The sequence below is a fragment of the Zalophus californianus genome, chromosome X (genome assembly GCF_009762305.2).
Source record: "Zalophus californianus isolate mZalCal1 chromosome X, mZalCal1.pri.v2, whole genome shotgun sequence".
Lineage (NCBI taxonomy): Eukaryota > Metazoa > Chordata > Mammalia > Carnivora > Otariidae > Zalophus > Zalophus californianus.
The window spans coordinates 79,762,241-79,775,186 of record NC_045612.1 but is presented as its reverse complement, the minus strand read 5'-3'; the positions used below and the strand labels follow the sequence as shown (position 1 = coordinate 79,775,186).

At 36.5% G+C, this 12,946-nt stretch overlaps 1 pseudogene; it reads left to right on the top strand.

Moving 5' to 3' along the window:
* The first annotated feature begins 3,461 nt into the window (after positions 1–3,461).
* On the top strand, positions 3,462–4,082 carry LOC113930415 (annotated as a pseudogene).
* The last annotated feature ends 8,864 nt before the right edge of the window (positions 4,083–12,946 follow it).

The following is a 12,946-nucleotide window of genomic DNA, read 5'->3' as shown; positions in this document are numbered from 1 at the left end:
TTTAAGTTCTTTGATTTCCTGGTTGACCCAAACGTTCTTGAGCAGAGTGGTCTTTAACTTCAAGTGTTTGAATTTCTGCCAAATTTTTTCTTTTGCTTGAGTTCCAGTTGTAAAGCATTATGGTCTGAGAATATGCAGGAATAATCTCAATCTTTTGGTATCAGCTGAGACCTGATTTGTGACCCAGTATGTGGTCTATTCTAGAGAAAGTTCCATGTGCACTTGAAAAGAATTAGTATTCTGTTGTTTTAGGGTGGAATGTTCTTTATATATCTATGAGGTCCATCTGGTCCAGTGTGTTATTCAAAGCTCTTGTTTCTTTGTTGATTTTCTGCTTAGATGATCTGTCTATTGCTGTGAGTGGAGTACTGAGGTCTCCTACAATTAATGTATTGTTATCAATATGACTCTTTGTTTTGGTAAACAACTGGCTTATGTAGATGGTTGCTCCCATGTTGGGGGTGTAGATATTTACAATTGTTAGATCTTCTTTTTGGATAGACCCTTTAAGAATGATATAGTGTCCTTCTGTGTAGCCATCAGGGAAATCCAAATCAAAACCACATTGAGGTACCACCTACACCAGTTAGAATGGCAAAAATTGACAGGCAAGAAACAACGAATGTTGGAGAGGTTGTGAAGAAAGTGGAACCCTCTTACACTGTTGATAGGAATGCAAGTTGTTATAGCCACTTTGGAAAACAGTGCGGAGGTACCTCAAAAAATTAAAAATAGAGCTACCCTATGACACAGCAATTGCACTCCTGGGTATTTACCCCAAAGACACAGATGTAGTGAAAAGAAGAGCCATATGCACTCCAATGTTCATAGCAGCAATGTCCACAATAGCTAAACTGTGGAAAGAGCTGAGATGTTCTTCAACAGATGAATGGATAAAGAATATGTGGTCCATATATACAATAAAATATTACTCAGCCATCAGAAAGGATGAATACCCAACTTTTACATCAACATGGATGGGACTGGAGGAGATTATGCTAAGTGAAATAAGTCAAGCTGAGAAAGTCAATTATCATATTGTGTTACTTCTTTGTGGAACATAAGGAATAACATGGAGGATATTAGGAGAAGGAAGGGAAAAATGAAGGGGGGGGAATCAGTGGGAGAGATGAACCATGAGAGATTATGGACCCTGAGAAACACACTGAGGGTTTTGGAGGGGAGGGTGGTGGGGGGATGGGTTAGCCTGGTGATGGGTATTAAGGAGGGCACATGCTGCATGGAGCACTGGGTGTTATACGAAAACAATGAATCGTGGATCACTACATCAAAAACTAATGATGTATCGCATGGTAACTAACATAACATAATAAAATAAAATAAAATTTAAAAAATTGGATATATAAACCAAAATTACAAATTACTGTGTTTTTTTCAACTTTTACCAGAGATCTTTTTATCTTCACATAGTCATGAGCTATTCTCTAGAATCCCTTGATTTCAATCTAAAGGACTCCATTTAGCATTATTATGGAGCAGTTCTAGTGGTAGTAAAATCCCTTAGGTTTTGGTTATTTGGGAGTATCTATTTCTTCCACATTTTTTAAAAAAAGCTTTTATTTATTTATTTTAGAGAGAGAGAGAGAAAGAGAGAGCATGTGGAGGGACAGAGGGAGGAAGAGACAATCTCATGCAGACTCTGCACAAATTGCAGAGCCCAATGCAGGCCTTGATCACATGACCTTGAAATCACAACCCCAGCCAAAACCAAGAGTTTGATGCTCAGCCAACTGAGACACCCTGGCACCCCTCTCCCACACTTTTGAAGGACGGTTTTACTGAATACAGTTGACATTTTTTTTTACAGTATTTTAATATATCATTCTACTGCCTTCTGGCCACCAAGTTTTATGCTGAAAAAGACACTGGCATTTTGGGGGGCTCCTGGTTGATTCAGTCAGTTAGGCATCTGACTCTCGATTATGGCTCAGGTCATGATCTAAGGGTCGTGAGATGGAGCCCTGGATCAGGCTCCACACTCAGCTTGGAGTCTGCTTGAGATTCTCTCTCTCCATCTCCCTCTGCCTTTCCCCCTATGATCTCTCTCTTTCTTAAATAAATAAATAAATTTTAAATACACTGACATATTTTTATTAAAAATACCTCGTACATGATGAATTGCTTATGTATAGCTGTTTATGGGAATCTCTGCCTTTGGCTTTCAACAGTTTTTCAACATTTATTAATATTTCAACATTTATTATTATTACGAATACAGTTTATCTTACTTGGAATTCAATGGTCTTCTTGGTATGTAGATGTCTTTCACACAAATTTTGGAATCTTTCAGCTACCACCCAGAAGGGGAAGAGGGAAAGGCAACTCTTGGGAGAGAGGGAATAGAAGAGGGGTTTACATATTTAAGTCATATGGCTCAACAGCTAGAGTTGGAGTCTCTGGGTCAGACAGGTCTGAAGGCAAGCGCTTTTTCATAGCCCCAGGATTTGTCTTAATTATGGATAACATATGTTGGATATATCCATCACCTTGGGATGGGGCAATTAATTCCCTGAATGAGCTGGTATTTTTGATTTTTGTGTTATGTTGCAGTCAACATCAGTAGTGGGGACAGTTTGGTTTAAAGGACCACAAATTATAGGCCCTATGCTCTGCTTTCAATGAACAAATGGCATCTTTCTTACACCATTTCACTTAGTATTTTGCGTATTTAATCTAAGAAATTAAAATTTCATAAAACATGGCAGCCCAGTTTTGGAGAATTTATTTTTTAGTGTAAATTGGTTTGTTTAAAGCAAACATTTATGCCTCTTAAATTTTCCTTAAGTTTTTAAATAAAATTGTTCTAGACTCTCTGAAAACTCCACTTCATTGTAGGTGTTTTAAATTTATTGTTGTTTAAGGATGGAACATGTGATGAGCACTGGGTGTTACACACAACTAATGAATCGTTGAACACTACATCAAAAACTAATGATGTATTATATGTTGGTTAACTGAACATAATAAAAAATAAAATAAAAATAAATAAAAAATAAATTTATTGTTATTATTGTAAAGACTAAAGTTTTCATGACCATTATTTGTCAAAAAGTCCACCAGCATGTAGGAAAACTTTTTTTGAAGCATTTCTGAAATATAGAGATGACATCATGGGAGAGCTATTAGAAGTAATAGAAATGATGTTAAATGAAGCAATTGGCTTATAAAAATTAGTGGAAGTACATGTGAAAAATAATACAAGTTTATCTATGTTTATTGTGGATTCATATGTATTTGTTAGAACAACTTTGGTGTTCTGGTTCATATTTGAATCTGTGTAATATAACTATCTTAAGTATATTAATAAATACCTTCAAAACTACACATATTGAGAGACCAAGATAGGGAATTATTGAATGATGGTAAAACAATTTTTATCCAGTATAATAATTTGTCATTTGCCTTTCAAATTTGACTTACAGGGACCCTTTAAGAAGATTATGTGGGAAAAAAAAATAAAGGTGAACGTCATAGAATGGGAAGAAAATTCTAAGGCCAAAACTTTCCCATCTTTTGTAGATAAGGTTCATTTAGATGACATCAGGCAACCTTACCTTTTTCAATCTAACATCATCAGATGAAGACGAGTATGAAATAGAATCTCCAAGCACTAAAGATAATATCAAGTTCATTCTGTAGGTGAATGAGCCTCTTCCATATCCAACACTAAATTGCACATTGACTGTTGAAGACCTTACAGTCCATTGCAAGATCCTGGAATCTAACAACAGAAATATAGAACTTATAAAGTACTCGTGGAATTTTCCTCAGTACTTCGTAAAAATAGCTCTGATTCATCTGAAGCATATATTAAGAAGGAAAATGATCTCTCACGGGAAATACAACCATTAGCAATCCATTATCCAAACAGACATCATCACTTGTTTTAGCAACCTGTGTCCCAGATGGTAATTCAGGGCAGTTTTATGATTACATCAGCAGTAATACTAGCAGGAATAGTAATTTTATTTTTGCTGCTTAGAAAAGGTTCTCTGAAATGTGGCAGAGAAACAGAACCAACTCCAGTTGACTGGTACTACAAGATGAAATCAAATGTATAGTAACTAAGTAGTTTAAATAATGAAATGAATGCCCTCTGGTTTACCATTCAAGTATTACATCATCTTTGAGGAAATTTTGGAATTCTAACCTAAAGTAGTCCTTCATCAGAAGGTATTTTTTGGAAGAAATATTAACTAACAACCAGCATTAATATCTGTTTTATCACTGTATATGACTAGCTGCTGTATATGACCAGTCTCTTAATTTTATTATAAATTTTATATTAGAGAGATGTAAACTTTTAAATATATAAATAAATGTAAATATAGGCATTTTTAAAAAGGTTCTAAAAAGTTCAACAAATAGTTGTGTGTGACTGGTTACTTTAAAAAATATTTATTTATTTATTTTAGAGAGAGTGTGTGTGCAGGAGGAGGGGCAGAGGGAAAGAGAGAGAAAGAGAGAGAGAGAGAGAGAAACAGACTCCCCACCGAGCATGGAGACCAACGCCGGGCTCCATCTCACAACCCTGAGATCATGACCTAAGCTGAAATCAAGAGTTAGACAACCAACTGAGCCACCCAGGCACTCCATGACTGGTTACTTTCGTGTAAAAACAAAATGAAAACAAAAATAAGAAAGCTCTTTTGTGGGCTCTTGGGCCCCAAAATAGCATATAAGCCAGTTAAAAGGAAATAATGTTTGAAGGAGTATATGTGTTTATCAGGAGCATGAAAGAGACAAACACTCTAACAAATACTGGTTTTCCTGATGAATCAAAAAATCATCCATGTCACACAAGAGCAATATACCCAGGTTGGCTGGTAACTCTCTGAGAACAGGTTATCTAAACATGCATTGGTTGTGTCTATCCACTACAGTTAGGATTTGGAGATGTTGTTAGCATTTACTTTGGACAATACCTTTTTTGGCAACTGTGTGTCAAGAACTATGAAAGGTGTAAGTTTTTACCCTACTTGTAAGCTAACAATTTGATCTGGCAGTTTTATAGATGCTAGAAGAAGATACAAGACACCTGAGTCAGATATAAAAAGGATGGTTTATTACTCATGCCACAGCAGGCAGCATGAACTTCTTTGCAGTGGTTACCCTCAGTCCCCAAGTCCCATGCTAGTGATAAGAAGCACTGCAGATGTATGATATGCAGACGATAGGTTTGCATTACAATGTAGGAAACTCCATTATTTTAAATGGGCTTTTTAAATGGACTTTTAGCTCTATTCTTTATGTTCCACATATGAGTGAAACCATATGATAATTGTCTTCCTCTACCTGACTCATTTCACTTAGCATAATCCCCTCCAGTTCCATCCATGTTGATGCAAATGGTGAGTATTCATCCTTTCTGATGATTGAGCAATATTCCACCGGGTGATGGGTATTAAGGAGGGCATGTTTTGGGATGAGCACTGGGTGTTATATGCAGCTAATGAATCGTTGAGCACTACAACAAAAACTTATGATGTACAGTATGTTGGCTAACTGAACATAATATAAATAAATAAATAAACAAATAAACAAACATTTAGCAAACATCCTTAGAGTGCTATCTTTATGTTCCTGAATAGCACATAAATATACCCTCTGTCCCAGAGGGAAATACTATTATTTCTACTTTCTTCCAAGGCTGTTTTTTATACAATTAGCATTGAAAAATAGTTTGGAAAAAAAGCCGTTAATGTCTCTAATCAGAATTCAAGTAGAAATATGAGACCCATAAAGAATTGTCTCTGAACAATGAGAAGCTATTTCTAAGATTTATATGGAAATGCATAGGATTTATAACATCCAAAAGTATTTTGAAAAAGAATAACCATGCTGAAGGCCTTATACGGCTAGTTTCTAAGACTTATTATAAAGCAATAACATTGAAAAAAGTATAGCATTGGCATAAAGGTAGGCATATAGATCAATTTAGCAGAAGAGGGAATCCAGAAATAAATCCATAAGGATATAGTCAACTGATTGTCAACAAAGGTGCAAAGCTAATTCAGTGGAGGAAATACAGTGTTATCAGGGATAACCAATGGACAGCCATAAGTTAAAATAAATGATTATCAATCCTTACTTTACACAATATACAGAATTAAGTATTAATTGATATTAGACTTAAATGTAAGAGCTAAGATTACAATATTTTTAGAAGAAAAAAATAGGACAAAATTTAAGTGAATGTGGATTTGGTAAAAGTATCTTAAATAGGTTGCTAAAAATATGAAGTATAATAGACAAAATCAATAAATTGGACTTCATCCAAATTAAAATACTTTGTTCTACTAAGGACACTATTAGAAAAATAAAAATTAAAACACAGAGCAGGTGAAAATATCTGTGGAACATGTAACCATCACAGGGCTTGTAATTTGAATATATAAAGAACCCTTAAAAATCAATATGTGGTGGGTGCCTGGGTGGCTCAGTTGGTTGGGCGACTGCCTTTGGCTCAGGTCATGATCCTGGAGTCCCGGGATCGAGTCCCGCATCGGGCTCCCTGCTCGGCGGGGAGTCTGCTTCTCCCTCTGACCCTATCCCCTCTCATGGGCTCTATCTCTCTCTCAATCTCTCTCTCAAATAAATAAATAAAATCTTTAAAAAAATCAATATGTGGTAAGCAAACAACACAATTATAATGGGCAAATATTAGAACAGACTCAAATAAGATAAATGGATGGCAATTAAGCACATGAAAAGATGCTCAACATTATACTTAGGAAAATGCTAGTTTAAACTAAAATGATATGCCACAAACACCTATTAGATTGGCTCAAATTAAAAAGACTGACAATACTAGGGCTCCATGACTACATGATGTGAATACATGGGGTTATGGATATTTGGAAACAGTTGTGCAATTTCTTAAAATGATAAACATATACTTACCATATCACTGCTCTTAAGCTTTTATCTAAAAGAAATGAAAACATATGTCCATACAAAGTCTTGCACATGACTATTCATAGCAGCTTTATTTGTAACAGTCAAAAACTGGAAACATCTAGTAGACAGTAAAAGCATTAATTTTTCTGACATGAACCATAGCAACATTTTTCTAGATATGTCTCCTGAGGCAAGAGAAACAAAACAAAAATAAACTATTGGGACTACATCAAAATAAAAGGCACAGCAAAGGAAACAACAAAATGAAAGACAACCTAATGAATGGGAGAAGATATGTGCAAATGATATATCTGATAAAGGGTTAGTATCAAAAATATACAAAGAATTTATATAACTGAACACCAAAAAAATCAAATAATCCAATTAAAAATGAGCAGAAGACATAAACAGACATTTCTCTAAAGAAGATACCCAGATGGCAAATAGATGCATGAAAAGATGCTCAACATCAGTGTGGAAAATGGTATGAAGGATTGTCTCAAAGTTAAAAATATAACTACCTGATGATCCAGCAATCACACTACTGGGCATTTACCCCAAGAACACAAAAACACTAATTCAAAGGGATACATGCATCCCTATGTTTACAGCAACATTATTTAAAATAGCCAAATTATGAAAGCAGCCCAAAGTGTCCTTCAAATGATGAATGGATAAATAAGATGTGATATATATATATATATATATATATATATAATGGAATATTATTCAGCCATAAAAAAGAATGAAATCTTGCCATTTGTAACAGCATGGATGGAGCTAGAGCGTATAATGCTAAGTGAAATAAGTCAGACAAAGACAAATACCTATGATTTCATTCATATGTAGAATTTAAGAAACAAAACAAAGGAGCAAAGGGGAAAAACAGAGAGAGAAAGACTTATCAAGAAAGAGACTTTAATTATAGAGGACAAAATGATGGTTACCACTGAGAAGGCTCTATGGGGATGGGTTAAATAAGTGATGGGGATTAAAGAGTGCACTTGTCCTAATGAGCACCAGGTAATATATGGAATTGTTGAATCACTATACTTTATATCTGAAACTTATCTAACCCTGTATATTAAATAACTAAAAACTTTTTTAAAAGTTTCAGATTTACATTTGTATCTCACCATTGCCAGAGTGGCAGTTAAGAGAGCTGGACCAGGCAGCAGTTCCAACCAGCATTTACAGGACAAACTCCCTGTTCATACACAGGTCCTCATGAACAAGGTCTCAGGGTGCCTGGAATAAGAAGTGAATTCAGTCATATGTGTGAAAAGAAAGCTGTGGGCTGATTTGTCTTGTGTGATTTCTGAGCCCAAGAGGTGAATATGCTTAACACACTGGTAGTATTAGGAAGAGAGTACAAGAGTACAGGAATGAGCAACATTTAAAGTATTTTTTTCCTGATTTAGTGTTATCTAATTCTATTAAATATAGGCACACAGAAAGAAAAAGCTTTTTTAAAAAATTAAAATGTCTCTCCTCAATATAAGTTACAAGTCAATCACTACAGAATGGATTGCTTACCACTTAAGAATGGTAAAAATATGTGCCATTTTCTCCCATCTATTTTGTCCACTTTAGAGCCTAAAACCAGTTGAGATAAGTACAATGAAACCACACATTATGAACAATGGTAAATATATACACTTTGTAAGTCTAACACAGGAATCTTCTGTCCTGCTTCTCCATGGACAGGGCTCTGTTGGGCATGATTTTAAAGATTTTATTTACTTGACAAAGAGAGAGAGTGAGAGCAAGCACAAGCATGGGGAGCAGCAAGCAGAGGGAGAGGGAGAAACAGACTCCCGGCTGAGCAAGGGCTCGATGTGGAACTTGATTCCAGGACTCTGGGATCATGACCTGAGCTAAAGGCAGACCCTTAACGACTGAGCCACCCAGGCGCCCCTGGGTATGATTTTAAATGAAATCCAAGCACCTTCTCTCCTTGTTTAGTTTAAGTGCAGCTACCAGAAATGCAGAGCAGCATTTAAGGTATAAAGTACTCTATTCTCAAGGCAATCTCACTATACGCCAAGGTTCTCCTTACAGGTGAAGCAGACAAGCCCGGGGTAGGACTAGAATGCAGGATTCACAGGCTCTCTGCCCTAGCCCCATGACAACCCCTTGTGCCAAAGCCTGGGTTTTGCAGCAAAGCTCACTTCAGGCCAGGGAAGCCTGGGTCCACCAAGAATCCCAAGCAATCTATTAGACCTCCTGAAATGGAGAGTCCTGCTGCTTTAATCATTAATTTACCAGAGAAATAACAGAATGATACTATTCCTTGGGTGAGCTAACAATAACCGTGGCAGGTAAGTTGCCTGCTATTCACACACACTAAGAATAGAAGTGAATCCCTTAAACTGATAAAGGACATGAAGCCAAATATTTTTTTTTAATTTTTAAAAGATTTTATTTATTTGAGATAGAGAGAATGAGACAGAGAGAGTGAGTATGAGCAGGGGGAGGGGCAGAGGGTGAAGGAGAAGCAGACTCCCCACTGAGCAGGGAGCCAGATGTAGGGCTTGATCTCAGGACCCTGAGATCATGACCTGAGCCAAAGGCAGACACTTAACATTGCCTCTCTACTTTAAATTCACCCATCAAAACATGCTTTCTGATAATAGACACAATTTTTAAGTCTCTCTCCTTCAAAGTGACACAATGTTATATTTTCTCAGGAGAAGACACTGGAGGGACATTGAAGAAAGTGGCTCTCTTGTTATTTCTGGTTCTCAGAGGTGTGTGTGTGAGGATATCCTCAGTGCTCTGCCCCAAGCATGAGCCAAGAACAACTCCTCATTGAATGTACAATCCCGGTATGGCCTGCTGATTGGCTTTCTATGACTTTCTTCACAGAGACATCTTGTGCTCCAAACCACCTGCCCACTGATTCTCTCTGCTTGCTTTCTTTACTGCTCCGCACCAGCCGCCTGCCCAACAGGTTTATCATCTGTAGTTCTGCCAGTGCTGTAGCCCTCCCAACACCAAAGCCCTTCTAATCCTGCGTGCAGGACATTTTTGGCTCCAGGCCTCCAACTCCACCAGCATCCTTATTCCTACTACATGCCCACACACTAACCAATAGTTGTCGCTTGTCTACACTGATGTGTTCCAAAGTGTTACTTCCTGCTCACCCTGCAACTGTAGCCCAGCTCTGGTTCTGCAAACCAGCTTTGTGCCCACAAACCAGCAAATTTCTCTGCCATCCAATAGGTTCTCCTATACTTTCTCCAGTGAGGTGTGAACTCCAGGCTTTGAGAGGGCCACCCCCACTCCAAATTTTTCTATCTTTGAGTACTCTCTCTCAGCCCCAGAATAACATACACGGTTTTCTCATATACTATATATTATACAATTGTCATAGTTTAACTTGATGTTAAACTTCCCCTGTCCACTGTACACTTTCTATCTCTTGACTGGACCAGTGTGCAATAGAACACAACGTCTACATGAAATGCCACTCTTAGAATTACTGAAACCTTTCTCTTTCAGAGCTGCATCAAATAAGGACGTCCACTATCACCTAGAGAGAGCAGGAAGGGGAGGGGGGGAAGGATAAAAAAATCATTTGAAAGGAAAAAAAAATAAAACTGGCATTATTTGCAGATGTTACGATTCTGTACATTAGATCGTTATAGGTATTTACAGACAAGTTACTAGAATCAACAAAAGAGTTTAGATGTTTATAGCATAAATAAATCAACATACAAACACCAACCATATTCTACTTACCAGGAAAAAAAATTAGAAAATGAAAAGTTCAAAGATGGTATTTGCAAAATATGAAGTATCAGGATAAAAATGTCCTCTTGTGGAAAACATACAAAATGTTATTGGAATATTAAATAAGTTATCTTATTAAAAAGAGAGAACAAAAAACAAACACTCAATATTGAAAAGACGTCAAATCTAAAAGTTTAACACAATCTTAATTAAAATCTCAAACAAGCTTTTGGTTGAAATTCTAATGAACTGATCATCTAAATGGAGTCAAAACAGGCTAAAAATAACAAAACACCTTCAAAGAACAAAGTAGAATGGACTGGCCTTATCCAAATAACAGGATTGACTTCATATCTGTAGCAATTAATACTGATATGTGGTATGTCAAATAAATAAAAAGAGCCATGGTATTTACTAGAGTCTATAGAAACTAGCCCATATATACATAGACACTTGATTTATGACACGTGTTGCTGTAAATAAGTTGGAAAAGAGCAGACTTATCAAGTGTGGTTTACTGAGACAATCAGATATCCAAAGGGGGGGCAGGAAACCAGAACCCTACTCAACACCATACACAAACATCACTTACAGGTGGACTAAGACCCGTGAAAGGCAAAACCATAAATATTTTAGAAGACAATATAGGAAATAGAAAATATTTTCATGACCTTAATGCAGGGACAGATTTCATAAAACAGGAAATCACTAACCATAGGAAAAGAATGGTAAATTTGACTGCATTATAATTAAGATCTGTTCACAAAGCACAGCATAAAGCACGTGAAAATACAAGCAACAGAGCAAGGGACTTTTTGGCCACACGTATAATGACCAATGCACTGGTATTTAAAACATATGAAGAACTCATTAAATCAGTAAGTACAACACTGAAAATAGAATAGAAAAATGGGCAAAAGATTTGAATTTGAACAGTCCTTTCACAGAAGAGAAAATCCAAAAGGCTCATAAATATGAGAATATGCAAAAGCTTAATAGTAAGAGTAAAAAAAAGTAAATTCTGACAATTCTTGGTGTAGGTGAAGAAGTGTAGCAGCAGGAACTCTCTGTGCTACTGGTGAGACTGTAAATTGGCACAACTACTACAGAAATCAATTTGGCATCATCTAGAAAAGTTGAGGGTATTCATACCCCAGTGATTCTATTTTTGGAGGTGGACCCAAGAGACTTTTACACATGTATTCCATGGGAAATGTCCAAGAATGTTCACTGCAGCATTGTTAATACTAATAGTCCCAAACTAGAAACAACCATAGTGTCCATCCACTGTAGAATTGGATGTTCAATCAATTCATGATTGCTTCACTAAAATTATACACTGGCATGCTAGTGAACAATGGAGACAAAGAATCTATAGCTACTCTAAAAAACATGGATGAATCTCTCAAATAAGTGATACAAGTGAGAGAAGCAAGCCATCAGAGGAAGCATGCGGTATGATTTATTTATATTAATTCATATAAATGGTATTATTTAGGGATGTGTACACAAGTGGTAAAGCTATAAAGAAAAACTCTGAAATACTCACAATGTCAGGATAATGACTATATCTCTAAGAAAGGGTGTGGGTTGTGATTGGGAGGAACACAGTGTCTGTATTCTGGAAAGCTGGCAATGGTCTATTTCTTGACCTGGGTCCTAGTTACATGGGTGTTTGTTTTTACAAATTATCTAAACCTGGCAGATATGTTTTATGCACTCCTCTATACCTCAGATTTTTAAATATGGCTTCCTGCAAAAAAATGTAATGGAAGGAAAATATGTGAAGTAAAAATTTTGATAAGGTTTAGAGTATTAGGGATGAAAAACTTTTTCTTTCTATCAAGTGTTCTGCAAGTATACATTATCACTAAAAAGGGGGGAGTGGGGATTATTTAAACTATATGCGCCCCATAATCTAGTCATTACCCTAAACCTTTTCCTTGCTAGATATTTCACCCTCTATTTATATCATTTCCCAAATCACAGATGACAGACAAGTCGGAAGATCATCATCATCATCATTAACACAATCATTAGGCATCACAGGCCAAATCCATTACAGTGAGATTGGGTCACCACACTGAAATGCAAGCCGGCACACCAGGACTATTGAACACGGTCATATGTGTATTTTTCTCAGCAGAGTCCATAACAGTGACTTAGGGCTTAATCTTATCACACTTAACTGGTACTCCTGTCCAGAGACCTCCATGTGCTGGAGAATCTAGAATTAGCTAAGGAATGCTGTGGGACTGGACATGAAATTTACCATGGTGTAATGGCAAAG